The 17,425-nt window shown below is 48.5% G+C and overlaps 1 protein-coding gene across 2 annotated transcripts in view; it reads right to left on the bottom strand.

Moving 5' to 3' along the window:
* The window catches only part of PTPN23 (protein tyrosine phosphatase non-receptor type 23), a 1,404,706-nt gene that overhangs the window by 210,126 nt on the left and 1,177,155 nt on the right, over positions 1-17,425 (bottom strand). The window lies entirely within an intron of this gene.

The following is a 17,425-nucleotide window of genomic DNA, read 5'->3' as shown; positions in this document are numbered from 1 at the left end:
TCTTGAAGCCCGGACGTGGGGTCCAAGATGAGAAAGGCATCGCCACAAACAGGTCTTCACACCAACCGAACAGGTTTAACAAACCGAGAAAGAAAACAGCAACTCCAACGAGTCGAGGCGTACCGAGATTCACGAAGCGGACAAGTTCGCGGAAAAAACGGAACTGAGGCTATGGGCGTCGTGCGTCCTACTTATCACATCGGGTGACGTCGGCCGTCGGAGGAGGTCATCGGGGACGGCGCATCGATGTCATCGACGCAGGACGCAGACGCCAAAGATTTTCCAAAGCAGCACAGCTGTGGACATTACCTGTCATGGATATGAAATACGTCAGAGGACCCAATCCCCTCGAAAGTACATGTTTTCTTCAAAATTAGCCATGTATAGGATTGCCATACTTGAGGCAAAGACTGCCCCCATCGCAGTACCTTTGGTTTGTAGGTACATTTGGCCGTCAAAGGTGAAAAAGTTTTTTCTGAGGGCTATGGACATTAGTTCCAAAATAAAGTTGGTCGGTACCTTTTGTTGTAGAGGGTTCTTCGTAAGCCACTCCCATACACATTCTATATATATATATATAATGCTTTAATGTCCATGGTAACTAGGATCTGTGTTTGTGGGTCAAAGTCTTTCCCTTCCAAGATGGTGATGGTATGTCTTGTGTCACGTAGATACGTGCTCGTTTGCATGCTCAGGGGTTGTAGAAAAGTATCTACAAATTTGCACAATGTTTCCAAAATTGAGCCACATCCTGACACTCTTGGTCGGCCCGGCGGGTTTCTGGGGTCTTTATGGATTTTTGGTAGTGTGTAGAAACAGGGTGTGCAGCCCCCTTTCCTTATTAGGAAATCAGCTTCTTTTTTAGTTATCCACTCCCGTTGCATGGCAAAGTCGACTGTTTCAGAGATTTCCTGTTCCAGATTTTTGGTAGGATTGGTCCGGAGAATAGAATAGCATTCCCTGTCGTCCAATTTTGTGAGTACCATCTGTTTGTATTGGATTATGGACATGATGACAATGGCCCCTCCTTTGTCTGCTGGTTTTATTATTATGCCTTTATTGTTCTAGAGTTGCATAAGGGCTTGTTTTTCCTTCCAAGTGAGGTTGTGCTTCAGTTTCATTTTCCTAGTTTTCAATTTTTCTAGATCATTAAAGACACATTTTTCAAAGGTTAAAAGTTCTGGTGGCCCTTGGAACTACCTGAAGTTCCTACTGGAGGGCTGGCTGCCCTTATTGGAGAGCCACCCACCCATTTTCTGTAAACTGCAGGGAGAGTTTGCAGAGGATGAATGGGAAATCTTGATAAAAGGTGAGGTTCCTGAGGCAGAAGGCAAGTGGACCACTGCGACAGAAGATCCAAAACAGAAGTGGACCGGAGATGCCAGCAGACCCTTCCAGTAACCGCAAAGAGACCACTGCTGTCCAGACCCAGTTTTCAAATCGACAGAGGTGCTCCGAAGAGGACTCCTCCTTTCCTTTGGCTGGTGGGACCACAGACGACCTGCAGAATAAGCCATCCCCCCGATGTGCAGTGACCTTTCAGAGCTGCAAATCGTCAACACCAGGGGACCTCTGACCCAAGTACAGTGCATTGTCTTCCGGTGGATGAATCCTCCCAGAACTTTGGTGAGCTCCAGTTGGACCTCCAGAGACAAGATCCCCCGCCCCCAAAGTCCCCTCACCATAGTGCAGGACTGGAAAATACAAGGCAGATCAACCGGGCAATAATGGTTCATTGTTTGAGCTTGTAAAAAGGCACCAAAACTGCAGACCGACGGAGTACGAAGAATTCCTTGTTGAGGGTCCTTTGTCTAGACTGCTGCAGCAACATCCCTTCCAGAGTTCCTCCTTACGTCACCACGGCAAGGAACCGGCAACTGGGTCCACCGCTGCTGCAAAGAATCCAGTTGCATATTCTTCAACACTCCTCAGGTACTATGGGACTCGGGGTAGTACTTACCTCAAGCTAAATTTTTGCTGGAGTACCGTATCCGGTGTTCACCCATACCACTTGCCCAGGCCTAAAGTTTGTGCATCTATAGAGATACCTTTACAAGGGCCCTGATAACCTTCTTATTCTACTAAAGCATTCTACTTGAAAGTAATTGAAGTACTTTATCTTTTCTGCTGCTGCATATCACTTTGTAACCCTCCTCAACTGACTCTGAAGAACTAACTAGTTAGGGAATGGACTGCTAAAGTATTGGAATCCTTGAAAAGTATTACAAAGTAGTATATTGCTATTGCTGGTGCTGAATAACCCCTTTTCCTTACAACAGAACATTGTCTGAGTGACTTTGTGAATTGAACAATCACTGAAAAGTGTTCCTGACTGATACATTCCATTGCTATTGGTTTACTCACCTGAAAAGGTGTTGCTGGTGTTTTATATTGTGTTGATTAGTTTGAATAGTACTTGCATACCTGAATATAATGTTGCCTTGTATATATCAAATACATTTCTATTTTACTATAACCAACTGTGTAAGAGTTTCTTTGGGCCGATGTATTGTACTTATCTACAGCTCACATGCTCCTCATAAGATAAGCTTGTCTGCTCTGCCATTCTACCAAACCTTTGGGTAGTACAGACCTATACTAAGAGTTGGGGCCTGTATGCCAAGGTATAGTTTTATAGGGTCTCACCTGTTCGTAGACTTTAGAAAAACTCCCTTAACAGTCTTCCGTCCTTTGTTCGGGTGGGAGGCATCCAGGGGTTGCAGGTTCAAGTGCTCTTCCGGTCGGGTGCAACTGCAAGCAAGACGCAAGCACAGCTGATGAAGAAATGCAGACTTTCGCAATGCAGACCACTTCATGGCACTTTACGTGATGAAGGAAGTCAAGTTCCAGCGATGATCAGAGTTTGCAGGCGATGACAGGCGTCCTTCCAAATGCTCTCAAAGAAATTGCTCCAGGACAGGATCCCTTTATGCGAAGAAGCTGAAATTCCAGGAGTAGGCAACGTATGGCACAAGCTGGCAACCACCAAAGTTCTGGGCTTGAACATAGAATGGCAACAATTGTGGTAAGGTGACCCATGAGTGACCTTGTCAGTCCACTGGGCAGTCTAGGCACATTTCCGAAGGCCCTTAGGGCATGCAACATCGAGAAGGCATCAAAACTAGTTGGTCCCACTAATCCAAGGGATAAAGCAGCAGCAAAGGTCTTCGGAGTTCAGGCAGAGGAACAGGGCTTCACCGCGCCAATCAATGGAGAGGATGGTGATATATTGCAGAAGTCGTTCTCGGGTCGTCAAGGGGCCATTTTTCTTCAAAGGATTCTTCACTCCAATGTAGATCTGCAGAATGGCTGCAGGAGTCCTCCTCTTATCCAAAACTGGAGATGAAAGCAAGTTCAAGCCCCCCAATGGAAAGTATCTGCACCATTCAGATAGCCAGTAGTAGTCCAATCTGGGACAACTACTGGTTTCACATCTGCCGCAGCAGCAGACTTTATGGCACCAAGGATGTGGATTTGTACTAGACAGTCCACCCCCCCCCCCCTCATGTGGTGCAAACACACAAAGGCTCACTAGACCATCAAAGCAGCAGCTTTCCCAGGAAAGTGCATGATTTTACATTGGATTTACTCACCTAAAAAGGCCAAACTACAATATGGCAAAGAACAAGCAAATATCTTGTGGCACAGCCATTTTAGGTCACTAGCCACGTTTAGTAACTATACAACATGGTAAATGCAAATGTGCACATAAAAAATACAGCAAAAACTGTAAAAATGTAACTGCTGCCACCAACTTGTCTTTAGGCACATATAGTCAAAGTAACCAGATGTTCGAGAAATACAAATGTATCCCCCACCCCATTGCACGGCAAGGTGCTGTGTACAATGTAAAATTCACAAGAGAAACAAAGTTTCCCAGTACTGACAGTCTGAAGGACTAGTCAGTTTACCCAAAACAAATGAGCAAAAGGCAAGGGAAGTGAAGCTGAAGGATTTACTTTCCTTCAAAAAGCAAGGTCACGATGAAAAACAAAGCAAAAAGAATGGGGTTCCATAGAAAACTATGAAGGGAAAGTTGCAAAAAGAAAATCGTTCCCAACACCTGACCAAGTCGCTCCTATTGCAATCCATCATCTTTGCTCCGTCAAGGTGTCCTGAGGTGGTCTGCACTGCAGAAGTCTTCCACTTTCCTCGTTTGGGTGTTCTACTGGAAAATGCCTGGAACAAATTCCCCAAGCAATGCAACCGTCCAAAACTAAATCTTGTGTCCGAAAACTACCTCTGCACCTGCGCCCCCTGGGTCTGCCTCAGTGGGACCAAGCACAGAAGCATGTGCCCCCAACGGATTCCAGAAAACCAGCAGTGGTTTCTGGGGAAATCCGAGTCAGGGCGGTAAGATAACATACCTGTTTCAGTCCCTCCCATGTCCTCCATAAGATTAAATGGGCATAAAGTCCTGACCCTAAATCACTCTTTCCAGATTTTGGTCAGTGGATGCGTGGTCAAGGATCCCTTCTTAAAACTATTATATAGACTGGGATTTAATTAATTGACTTGCTTGAACTTTATTAATCATAACCACTGGCATCACCAATCTCTGAATAAACATACTTGTGAAGTATCCACTATGCAACTGGTGACCTTTGGGCACAAGTCCCCAAACCATCTTAAGGTTGGACCTCATAAGAGCCAGGGAAGCGGTTCTATGAATATTCAGTAGTGTTATTTCTATATCTAATGCATCTGAATACTGACCTGTGTTTCACTGGTCATTGAATCAAATGCTATTCTATTTCTCCTAATGGTGAATTGTCATGCATCATGTCCCCACACCCGCTAGGCTTCCGACAGCACTCCCAATCCCGACATCTACCACCTCTAGTACATATGCAGGACGGGGGCCGCATGAGCAGCTTAGGGCCCGTAATCCTCGATTATGGTATGGTACCTTACATCACAGCGGAGGTCCCGTTTGTATCAGTTTCTGCATTGGCAACTGCCATGGTGCATTGGATCAGGCAGAGTCAGGCGGTCACACTCGCTTCCGTATCACGTGACAAGGAGATCCCGATCACGTGACCCTGCTTTGGGTCACGTGACAAGGAAACAAACGGGATAAAAGCAGAGTTCCGGCGATCACACATTGCTTCACAGCTGTTTCTTCACGACTCTGTTTGGCGTTTGCAATTCAAGATATGGCGCATTTTCTTGTGGATACCTGGCTGTTTTGACCTCAGGACTTTCTTACCAGACTTCTTTTGCTCTACCCTGGATTGATCTGCTCCTCTCACGAACTCGCCTGAATCCACGTCTTGCTCGGATCATTCATCTAGTTTTATTTCATCAAGGACCACGCCAACAACTACAGGTGTGCCCAGTAACTGGTTTTCCACATACACAGCAGTGACCACTCCGATTACCATTCCAAAGTCACCATCAACTGAGGGTGCTGCCCAAGCGCCCCCACGTAACTGGATCTCAGGCCCCTGTGTGGTTAGCAGTGACTTTACTACTACACTTAGGTAAGCCTCTTCCCTGACTTTACTAGTCCATTCTGTATACTGTTACTGTGATTGTTTCTCCCACCTGTGGCCTCAAGGATCGCATAGAGAGTCATTTGATCTCTCCCTGTGTGATACTTGGGGACGGAGGCCCCTCTAATCTTCACGACAATCAAGTCTTGACATGAATGTATAGGTCTGTTTCATTGGTGTTGGTGTGACAATATTAGACTAGAGGTTTTACTCGCTTAGTGTGTATTTTAAAGGCCTAATTTTAGTATAAAATAGTTTATATTGTCTATTTTTATACTTAACTGTCGAACTAGAATTATTGGTGCTGCTGTGTGTGGATTCATTGTAGCCCTAGATCATGCATAGCTTTCCAGAGACTAAGGGTCGACACTCTGCTACCTACATTGATTGAGTTTGGCTAAAATCTCACTGTCTTCCCTGTGCGCCATAATAAGGTGCCCTCCCAAAATCCCCCTTCCCTCAGGGCTGATTTTTTAAATCCATTTGAAAACCATCAAACTTGGGTCGAAATCTCTTCTGCTAGGTCCAAAAGACTAAATCGCAATAGACAGGCTCACTCCAAATTTAAATGGTGGTAATGAATTTCAGAGTTCAATTAATAATTAATATTTCTGGTGCTAGGAGAAAACATGGTTTTCTAGCAAAAACCCAAAGTTACAAAATTGAAACAGTTGTCAACCACCAAGTATCTGGTGTTGTCCTTCTGCACTTCACTCCGAGAGCAATGCTCTTTCTTGAAAATTACTTTTATTTCACACCATTTATAAATGATACATTTTGACACTATAAATTCATCAAATTTAAGCAAATGTAGATACATTTGAAATAATATATTTACGGAACTTTCTATACATTCATAAAACAATAACAGTTCTTTCATCATTTTCCAACAAAATGGTAACCTCTTCAAAACAAAAATGTCATTCAGTATTCTGTATCTGTTTCTTTACTGTAATTTCTTCAAGTATAAGTGGAGTTTCAAAAATATGTTGTCCCAACATGTTTAGAATAATCGTATATTCTTTTTCAGGGGAATTAACCACTCCTGCTTGTGTGTTTCTGATTTGTTATTATTTGTGTGCATCTGGCAAATCACTAGCTTGTTACACTACACAAACAATTAAAATACACTTAAAATAACACTTTAGAAATTGCACAATATCGTTCAATTTACTAAAAAAGATAATTTTCTGAATTGCAAACACCTCATTGTTTGTTCAATGTTGATATTTATGTGAGATTTTGTTCTTTTTCATTCATGCATATTTTGCAACCAAGTTGTAATCCTAAATATGGTCACTTTAAAAGCTTCTCCGGCCTTTGCACGCATCATCTCATCTAGAACCGATTTGGCATTCGGTCCAAAAGATTCCCCATCCATATGGTTGTCACATCTCTCTCCTGGAACATGCAAGTAAAAACTGCTTGCCTTTTCACAATTTCACAGAGACACAAATTGGCTTTGTCCCATTGCAACCAATAGAGAAAGTGTTCTAAGCTTCTAAAACTAGCTTCCACATTCACATAGCTGTAAACTGCCTAGACTTCTTTTATGGTCTTGGACTTTTGGAAGCACCATTGACTGTGTTTGTCATACATACATGTGATTTTATACCAGTCTAAGCGGCTTAGTGGCAAGTACATTCTTTTTTTGACCTATGACTTGTTAAGTATACTTTTTTTTTAAATAACTATTTTGGTTCGGTTGCATACATGTGAAAGTAATACAGTATCACAGTTACAGTGTTATTTAGAGATTAGATGGAACAAACATTAAACAGCATCTTCTCTTATCCCTTACTCAGATGCTTATCGACACCCTGTCCCAGCTACCCCTCACCACAGTACCATTAGGCCAAGGAGAGTCCATTTTTAGATATTGTCTCGTAGGTCTAGCAGAGACAGGTGGGGCTTCTACGTTTGTGGTGGGAAGTCCCGGTCATAGTTTACAATCGGGGCCCAAATCTCCATGAATCTGTGTATGAGGCCTTCCTTGGCCGCAATAACGTTTTCTGCCAACAGAATGTCCCATATTTTGATCCAACAAAGGGCCAGCAACAGGCATTCTGGGGTCTTCCAGGTGCGGACGATCGTAATTCGTCCTGCGAGGAGCAGCTGGGTGATATGTTTGGCTGTCGCCCCCTTCCTTGAGTAAACCCCCTGGACTGGGGAACCGAGAAGGACCACCTCAGGAGTTCTCGGGAGCTTGATCTGGGTAATGGCCTCGATTGTAGAGAGAAGTTGGTCCCAGAAGGATTAGATGGTGGGGCAGCCCCACCATATGTGCAGATAGGTGCCTTGCGGCCCACATTTACACTAACACTGTGGATCTAGTGAATTCTGGATGTGGTGGAGCCGCACAGAGGGGGGTGGGGGAGAACCAGCAGAGGAGCAACTTAAGGGCACAATCTCTGTGACGTACATTGAGGAGGAATAACTTCTTGTCCAGATGTCCACCCAGGTGTGATCATTGATCGAGTGTCCCAGGTCCGTTTCCCATTGTGTCATGTATGTGGGTCTGATGGTCAGCATGCCTTCTTGCAGTAGTTTATACAGATTGGATGTCTTTCCTCCAGTTAGTTCCCCCTGCCAAGTGACCTCCTTGATGGGGCTGAGGTCCCATTAGCCCCCAGTCGGACCAATGGATGAGTGCACCAGTGACGGAGCTGCGCGTAGGAAAATCTCAGTTTCAGCCAGCCGGAAATCTGTTTTACAGCTTTCAAATGTATGTGGTTGGCCATTTTCGAATAGTTATGCTAAGGGTTTCACCTCCCTCACCACACCCAGTTCCTAAAGTTTGTGGGGTGGACTCCTGGAGTGAAGGACGGGCTATGAAAGATCAGGGTGTTTGGGCCCAAGCCACACGGGATGTCTTTGGATTTCATTGCCCAGTCCCATATTTAAAGCGTGTGTTTCGTGGATGATAGTATGCCTGGCCAGGACTTCCGTACCAGGGGAGAGATGTAAGGAAGAGAGCAGCGGGGTAATGGCAGTCTTGATTTTCAATCTCCATTCACCCCGGGGGGGGGGGGGTCAGTTGAGGGGAGCCAAGCTTGGAAATGCACCAGTTGTGAGGCCACATGGTATTTACGTAGGTTCGGGACCCTTATGCCACTGGCGATCATCACTTTTTTAGGCATCCTGGCTTTTTCCCCCCACTCATATACATAGGAGCATTTTCGGCTCCAAGTGGAGAAGGGGGGGGGGGTAGGGGGGGTAATGGGATTAGAACGGGTAAGGTGGAGCAAAAGTAAAGAAATGGCAGGAGCAGGTTCATTTAACAAGCTGCAATTCGCCCCAGGTGTGTTATCTCTTGGGAAGCCCATTGTTCGAGATCTTTTTCTAGTTCATGAAAGACGGGGGGAAGTTTGCTGAATATACCTCTCCAGGGCGTGCCGGGACACGCACTCCTAGGTAGCTTATGGATTTCCTGTTCTGTTGAATGAGGCAGAGCGGTTTAAGGGCTTCCATCTCCTCTGAAGAATTCTCAGCGGGAATGTTTGAATGAGGGCTGGATGTTTGTTAGGGTCAGCAGGACATAGTCTGCATAAAGCGAAATTTAAGTATACTTTAACGTACTTTGCCTAATAAGGGTTTATTACTACATGACTTTGCAATATTAGCCAGCAGGGAACACAGGCCTTATTTCCTGTTGTAGTCCCACGTTTCCTGCAGTCTATTGTTGCCTTATTGCAGGTCTGTCCTACCAACAGCCTTACTCCTCTTCCCCCTCAGTCATTCCCCTTTCACCGGCTCCTCTCTGCTCTGTATGTCCCTGCTCTTCAAGTTCCCTCTCACCCTTGCCACAACTCTATTTTGGCTTTCTTTTGCCCGTCCCCTGCTGTGGGTTTGGCTTCTGCTCTCTTTGCTCCCGCAACAAACTACATTCAGCTCCTAATCGCATGCGGTTGGGCTAGTCAGACTTACTCCACTTGCGCCTTGAGCATCTGCACAACCAGCTACTGGCCCATGCTACAGAACAGTGCAGAGCAATGTGTGCAGGCTTCACTCTCCTCAACCTCCCATCACGTCTGATTCCCCCAACACCTCTCTTGCCAGCCACAGAACATTGAGCAAGCGTTAATAGTAACAATGCCCTCTAAGTCGGACAAAGAGTCTTTGGGATTAGACTCTCCTTGCTGGTTGCTGTGTTCGAGGAGCTGCTGCTACAGTCCCCTTTCAATCTCTATTACTCTTCAAAACCTGACGTCAGACGCAGAGTCAGACGCAGAGTCAGACGCAGAGTCAGACGCAGAGTCAGACGCAGAGTCAGACGCAGAGTCAGACGCAGAGTCAGACGAAGAGTCAGACGGAGAGTCAGACGGAGAGTCAGACGGAGAGTCAGACGGAGAGTCAGACGGAGAGTCAGACGGAGAGTCTTAGGGTCTTCCGGTGTGAGGTTGTGTAGTTGCAGACTAAGACTTCTCCATACTCTTCGTACAATGCAACTTGAACCCTCTCCGAATTATCCTGGTAATGCCAGAGTCATTCGGCCCGCTCACCTGGCAGAAGCTGCAGTGACGCTGTTTGGAGTCCGAAAGCACTGCTTGCAGCCAAAGCATTAGAGGTGAGTGTACAAGCAAGTTAAACTGATCTAGGAATCAAACCTGAAGGAGATTGCAACTTACTAAATCCACTATCTGACTCACCATCAGCCGCATCAACTCGAGGTTGCAGGCGATTCATTTTGAAATCTGTTGAGTCTCAGGTCCCTGTTCTGCCATCCGCCTCAATACCCAAGTACTGTGCCAGTATCATCGGCTTTTTAAAACTCCTGCAATTCCACAAGAAACCATGGAACTCAACTAATGGTAAACTGGGACAAGCTCGCTGAAATCACTGATGTAGAGCTAATGGAACTGAGCGAGCAAGCCGATCCCTCACAGTTGATGCAACTAAGCTCAGAGGACTTAGGGGACGCGTTGTCGATCGCGAGCCCCCTTCAAATGATACCGTAAACACACCAAGTGGACCAATGAAGTACTTAACCGGAAAAGTGGTGACCAGCGTGTGCCCAGTGGGCACCCACATTGCTCAAGAGTTAGACATCGCCACGAGAATTCGACCAACTCCCATTGTGAACTTGGGTATTGGGTATAGCTCTAATGGTAGAGCCAGTCAGTGCTCATCTAGCCAAAACCAAACGTGGCCTAAAGCTCGATTTTCAATGAAAAGAGGTAACACCATCACAAAAATGTATTGATGATACTATCTTAATAACGGCTCAGTAGTTCAAGAAAGAGCGAGGACCCCGCCAAAGCGAGCGAGTCTGCCCTTAGGAACTGAAAGCGACGACAACTGTGAGCTCATAAATCAATCTACTGAGAAACTAAATCAGTGTTTGGATCCCAGTAAGTCGAAGTGTGGATACAATGTAAGCCCACATCACCACCCTTACTCAGACATAGCTGCGGAATGCTCAAACTGATACGAAGGGAACTGAACGCCAGTGAATCCTGACTCAAGGAACTCGAGAGTTCTCTCCTAACCGACAATAACTCACAGACTCTAGTGGCAATAATTGGAGCTGTTCAAAATTTCTAGACAGGCACCGTAAAATTTGCCAGTACGGCGAGGGACAACAACCCGGGGCACTCCTAGCGAGGCTCATAGCAGCTGACAGGAACCCCACATCGATTGAATCGGTGACTGACCCCACAGGCAATACTGTCCACTCTGCAATCGACATTGCCAAAACATTTTGCAGCTTTTACCAAGGTCTGTACGACTCAAACTACTCTGTCAGCCCTGCGGAATTGGCACAATACTTGGACACAGTGGAACTATACTGGACAGACTCAGAACTCAGAGAACCATTGAACGCTCCCATTACCACCGAAGAAATCCTGGATGTCATCAAGGAGCTACCCAAAGCAAAAGCACCATGCCCGGCCGGCCTGTCCGGCGAATTCTACAAATTCTACACGGGCCTCCTTGCCCCTCTACTCCTACAGGTATACGACGAGGCCCTAATCAATGACCAACTGCCGCCAACGCTCTACATGGCCAACATAATCCTCCTGCATAAGCCCGGCAAAGCTCAAAAGAATGCGGTTCATATAGACCAATATCATTGATAAACCTCAACAATAACATTTTCGCAAAAATCCTAACTAAGAGACTACCTACCCCTTATGCCCGCCATGGTATTGGCCGACCAAGCTGGCTTCATTCCTGGGAGGGATACCTCCTATGGGCTAAGAAGAATGTTTGGAGTGATGGAAGCCCTCGATCCAGAATGTCAGGCGGTGGCAGTACTACTGGATGCCGAAAAGGCCTTTGACTCAGTCGAATGGCCCTTCCTCTTTAGAGTCCTAGAAAGGATGGGCCTAGGCAAACGCTTTATACATCTGATCTCACTGCTCTACAAAAAGCCAACATCTATCACCACACTGGACAGTCTCCGATCAGCCGACATCCATTTAAGAAGAGGAACCAGACAGGGCTGTCCACTCTCTGCACTACTGTTTGCTTTAGTTATGGAACCTCTGGCCTCCGATCTGCGCATGCATCACCTCCATAGGGGCCTTTCATTCGGCCCACACAGATGATCATTTCCCTATACGCAGACGATGCAGCCCTGTTTCTCCGGAACGCAGATGAGAACCTGAACACAGCGATGAGAGCAGTGATCCAATTTGGCCATTTCTCAGGACTGAGAATTAACAGCAAATCAGTCATCTTCCCACTTACCGCCACCACCACCGAATTCGCGGAATACTTTGGCTTCCAGTGGCAACACTTGCATGTGAGATACCTCGGTATCTATATGTCCAGAATGAAAGAAGATATCATACGCGACAACTACGAAGCCACAATGGACACCATTCAATCCAAAATCGACAGGTGGAAATCCCTACCACTTACTCTCTGGGACAGAGCATCGATAGTGAAAATGATCATCCTACCAAAACTACTGTACCTCTTCTCAAACATCCCTCTGCTTCTAACACAAAGGTTCCTACAACGAATCAAAAGAACAAGTTACTTTCTTACCTGGTAACGTTCTTTCGATGGGATGGTCCGACGACGTATTCCATATCTATGACATGTAATCACCACAGCTGTGCTGCTTCGGAAACTTTTTTCGGCGTCTGCGTCCTACGTCGATGACGTCGATGCGCCGTCGTCGAGGGCCTCCTCCGACGTCATCCGATGTGATAAGTAGGACGCACGTAGCCTCAGTTGTAGTTTTTTCCCCCAGAACGTGTGACACTAGTCAACTGCCAGTCAGACACAAAGCCTTGCGGAACGTAAGCTGCAATCGCAAAAGAAATTCTGCAGCGGGGAAGGCAGGGCGGGAGCGATATAGAATACGTCGTCGGACCATCCCATCGAAAGAACGTTACCAGGTAAGAAAATAACTTGTTCTTCGAGGGGATTGGGTCCTCCGACGTATTCCATATCTATGACAGACTCCCAAAGCAGTACCAGAGCAAGGAGGAGGGAAAGAATTTAGAATCAAAATTTAGAATAGCCAATCAAATAGCAGAGCAAAGGACCGCCTTGCCAAAGGCCAGATCCTGTGCTCGGATGGAATCGAGGGAATAGTGACGTACAAATGTATGTACTGAAGCCCAGGTGGCTGCATCACAGATGTTGCGAATAGGAACACCCCTCTGCAGGGCAGTAGACGCAGCCATACCCCTGGTAGAATGGGCCCGCAAGCCAGCCGGTGGGTCCTTACCCGCCAAGCGGTAGCACTCCGAGATGGCCAAAATAATCCAGCGAGACAAAGTCTGTTTCGTCACAGCTTGCCCCAAACGCTTTCCAGCGTAACCAATAAAGAGTTGATCGTCCACTCTGACCCGGGACATGCGTGAAACATAAAAGCTTAAAGCTCTCCTAGGATCAAGCCTCTCCTCTTCCTTACCAGGATGCGGAGGAGGATAGAATGCCGGAAGAACAACCTTCTGGGCCAAATTAAATTCCGTCACTACCTTCGGAAGAAAAGAAGGACGAACTCTAAGGACAACCCTGTCCTTGTGAAATACAGTGAAGGGTGGCTTAACTGAAAGTGCCTGTAACTCACTCACTCTGCGAGCGGACGTAACCGCAACTAAAAACACAGTTTTCAGCGTTAACAGCCTCAAAGGGCAAGAATGTAAAGGCTCAAACGGAGCACCCATAAGAAACTTAAGAACAAGGTTTAAACCCCAACCGTGCACCAGGAAAGGTGACGGAGGGAACACATTAGGGAGCCCTTTCAGAAACTGTGAAATTAAAGGGATTTTAAAGTAAGAACACTCTTCAGACGAGCGCTTAAAGATGGACAGCGCCGCCAGGTAACCTTTAATGGTACCCACTTGCAAGCCCCTGTGGGCCAAAGAAAGTAAAAAGGACAGAACCATGGGGATGTCACATGCAAAAGGATCCACATTCTGAACTCTGCACTAGTCGCAGAACTTACGCCAACGGTACAGAGACTTTGTTCCTGGCCTTCGGGCCGAAAGCAACACCTCCATCACGTCTTCAGGGAGGTCCCAATCCCTATACCTCAACCTTTCAGAAGCCAAGCGTGAAGGTTGAGGGATCTGACCTCTGGATGGAGAACCTGACCCCCCTCCCGTGAGAGCAGATCGTCTCGGTAGGGAAGACGACGCGGAGGGCAGATGGACAAGTCGAGAAGGTCCGGGTACCACGTCCTCCGAGCCCACGCCGGAGCAATGAGGATCATCCGGGAACCGAACTTCCGTAACCTCTGCAGCACTTGCGGGATGACGGGGACTGGAGGAAACGCGTACAGCAGCGGGAATGACCACTCCACCACGAACGCGTCTCCTAAGGCTCCCCGCGAGCAAAACCTTTCGCACTTCCGGTTCACACTGAAGGCGAAGAGATCCACATGAGGGGTCCCCCAAAGGGCGAAGATCTCCAGGAGAATCTCCTGAGCCAACTCCCACTCGTGAGAGATCGTGCTCTGCCTGCTCAGAGCGTCCGCCGTCATGTTTTCGTCTCCGGCCAGATGAACTGCCGAGATCGAAACTTCCTGCTGGATGGCCCAGAACTCGAGCTGCATCGCCTCCCTGCACAGAGGAAGTGACCCTGCCCCCCCCTTTTTGTTGAGGTAGTGCATGGCCACTGTGTTGTCCGTCAGGATCAGGACACTCTTTCCTCGCACAGTCGGCAGAAAAGCCTTCAGGGTTAGCCTGACGGCCCTCAGCTCCAACAGATTGATATGGAGTCTGGACTCCGACGGAGACCAACGACGGCTGACTGTCAGCCCGTTGGCATGAGCTCCCCAACCCGTGAGGGATGCATCCGTCACGATCGTCACCTCCGGCCAGGGAAGCCAAAATGGAGCCCCCTTCATCAAGTTGCCTTCGACGGCCCACCACAGAAGGTCCCGGGCGACCGAGGGCGGCACCTGAACCGGGTCCGACATACTGCCAGAGGACTGCGACCATTGCGTCTTGAGCGCCCACTGCAAAGATCTCATCCGCAGGCGAGCCTCTGGCACCAGAAGAATGCAGGATGCCATGAGGCCGAGCAACCTCAAGAACTCGAACGCTGGGAGCGTCTGGGCATGCTGAAACTTGTGCACCATCTGCTGAATGTGAAGAGCCCTCACCTGGGGAGGAAAACACTGCCCCAGGGAAGTGTTGAGCACTGCTCCGATGTACTGGAGCCGCTGCGTTGGTGTCAAATGGGACTTCTTTAAATTGAGGGAGAAGCCCATCCTGTGAAGGGAGTGGCAGGTGACAGACAGATGATCCAGGACTTGCTCGGGAGAGCTCCCCCTGATCAACCAATCGTCCAGGGAGGGGTAGACGTGAATCCCCCCTTGCCTGAGATGCGCTGCCACCACCACCATGAGCTTGGTGAAAACCCTCAGGGCGGAGGTCAATCCGAACGGCAGGACCCGAAACTGAAAGTGCGAGTCGCCAACCGCGAACCTCAGGTACTTCTTGTGCTTGGGATGGATCGGCACATGGAAGTAAGCATCCTTGAGGTCGAGTGACACCAACCAGTCCTGAAGCTGAAGGGCCTGGAGGACTTGAGAGAGAGTAACCATCTTGAACTTGTCCTTCCTGAGGAGTTTGTTCAAACCGCGCAAGTCCATGATGGGTCTCAATCCCCCGTCTTTCTTCGAAATCAAAAAATAAGGGGAATACCATCCCTTGTTCCTCTCCGCTACAGGCACCAGTTCTATGGTGCCTTTCTCCAGCAGGGCTTGAATTTCCTGCGCAAGGAGCGGATCCGGACTCTGCAAAGAGATGTTCCCCGGTGGATTGTCGCGAGGCCTGTGCCGAAAGGGAAGACAGTAGCCGTGGGTTATGATCTCCAGAACCCACACATCTGAAGTAATGGCTTGCCACTCTACAAGATGCTGCGCCAGCCTTCCCCCAACCGGCGAACCATGGGACATGGCCTCATGACTGAATGGGAGCGTCTGCAGCGTTACCTGAGGGCAAAGAGGCAACTGCCCGAGTGGCCTTGGCACCACGGGTACCCTGTCGTCCACCTCTGGTACCCCTGCGATGGCCTCTTTGACTGCCAGCTCCTCTCGCTTTACTGAAGGAGTAATAGCGAAAGGAACCACCCCTCCACTGCTGTCCCCTAGGACGAAAAGGCGGAGGTTGGCGAACTGCAGCGCCCAACTACTTCGCTGCAGCTTTTCAGGTCTGCAACCTCTCAAGGCTCTCGTCAGCCTTGCTGCCAAAAAGGTGTTCACCGTCAAAGGGCATGTTGATGAGCCGGGACTGCACATCAGGAGCAAACCCCGACTTCCGCAACCAGGCAAACCTGCGTATTACGGTGCTTGCCGCCATGGACCTACTGACGCATTCAGCTAAGTCCAAACCCGACTGAACGGACTCACACATGGCATCCTTACCATCCCGGACCATAGCAAGGAAACCATCCCGTTCGTCCCCTTCGGGAATATGTTCAGCCGCTAATGCAACACAGTTCCACAGAGTGTGTGTGAAACAAGACAAGGCACAAATGGAGTTGGCCGCCTGAAGCGCCATACCACCAGAAGAAAACACTTTCTTCGCCCAGCCATCAAAACGTTTGTCGTCCCTATCAGGAGGGATGGTAGGGTACGACGCCTGCTTTGCCGGGGCCGTGGCCGCCTGCACCACCAAACTCTCCGGAGTGGGGTGCCTGGTCAAGTAGCAGGGGTCGCTACTGGCTGGACGGTATTTTCGCGACAAGGATCTGCCCACCGCCGGGAGACTCTCCGGAGCAGTCCAAGCCGCCGCCACCCTTCTCTGTAAAGCCATATGGAACGGCAGTACCGGATCAGTTGGGGGACCAACATCAAGGATGTCCGTCAGATCATCCTGCACAAACTCCCCTGGGGGAGCAGACCATCCCAAGTACTCAGAAACCCTAGCCATAAGGCGCTGGTACGAGGAATCGGCATGAGAGCCAGGCTCAGGCCTACAAAACTCCACCTCCGGAGAGATGTCCAGTCCACTGGCATCATGCAGTGACTGTCTCAAATCGTCAAACTGACTATGGCCCGAGACAATTTCATCTGGAACCTGACTAGGAACCAGGCCATCAGAATCCTCATCCGCCTCTGAAATATAGTCCAGGTGGCGAAAAGAAGGCACCCGAGAGTGCTTGCTCTTAACCAGAGCCTTCCTAGGGGGTTCTCCCGTGCCACGGGGTACCTCCGACACGAAAGGCATCGATGGCGTCGAGCGAATCGTCGCCGGCGTCGAGAGAACCGGCATCGGCGCCGAGAGGATCGGCGTCGAGGAAATCGGCGTCGACGTCAGATGCAGCGCCTCCAGCATCGGCGGCGTCGACACAGCCCTCGAAGCCGGAGCCCCGAGCGTGTCCCTCGACGACCTGAGCGTCGACGGCTTCGACGACTTCCTCGGAGCCGGAGCCTCGAGAAAGCCTGTCGACGCCCTCGACGCCTCAGACGTCGATGTCTTCCTCGAAGACCTCACAGGTGCATGCGGTCTCGAACG

The sequence above is a fragment of the Ambystoma mexicanum genome, chromosome 2p (genome assembly GCF_040938575.1).
Source record: "Ambystoma mexicanum isolate Mex_15411 chromosome 2p, UKY_AmexF1_1, whole genome shotgun sequence".
NCBI lineage: Eukaryota > Metazoa > Chordata > Amphibia > Caudata > Ambystomatidae > Ambystoma > Ambystoma mexicanum.
This window is presented reverse-complemented; position numbering and strand designations above follow the sequence as displayed.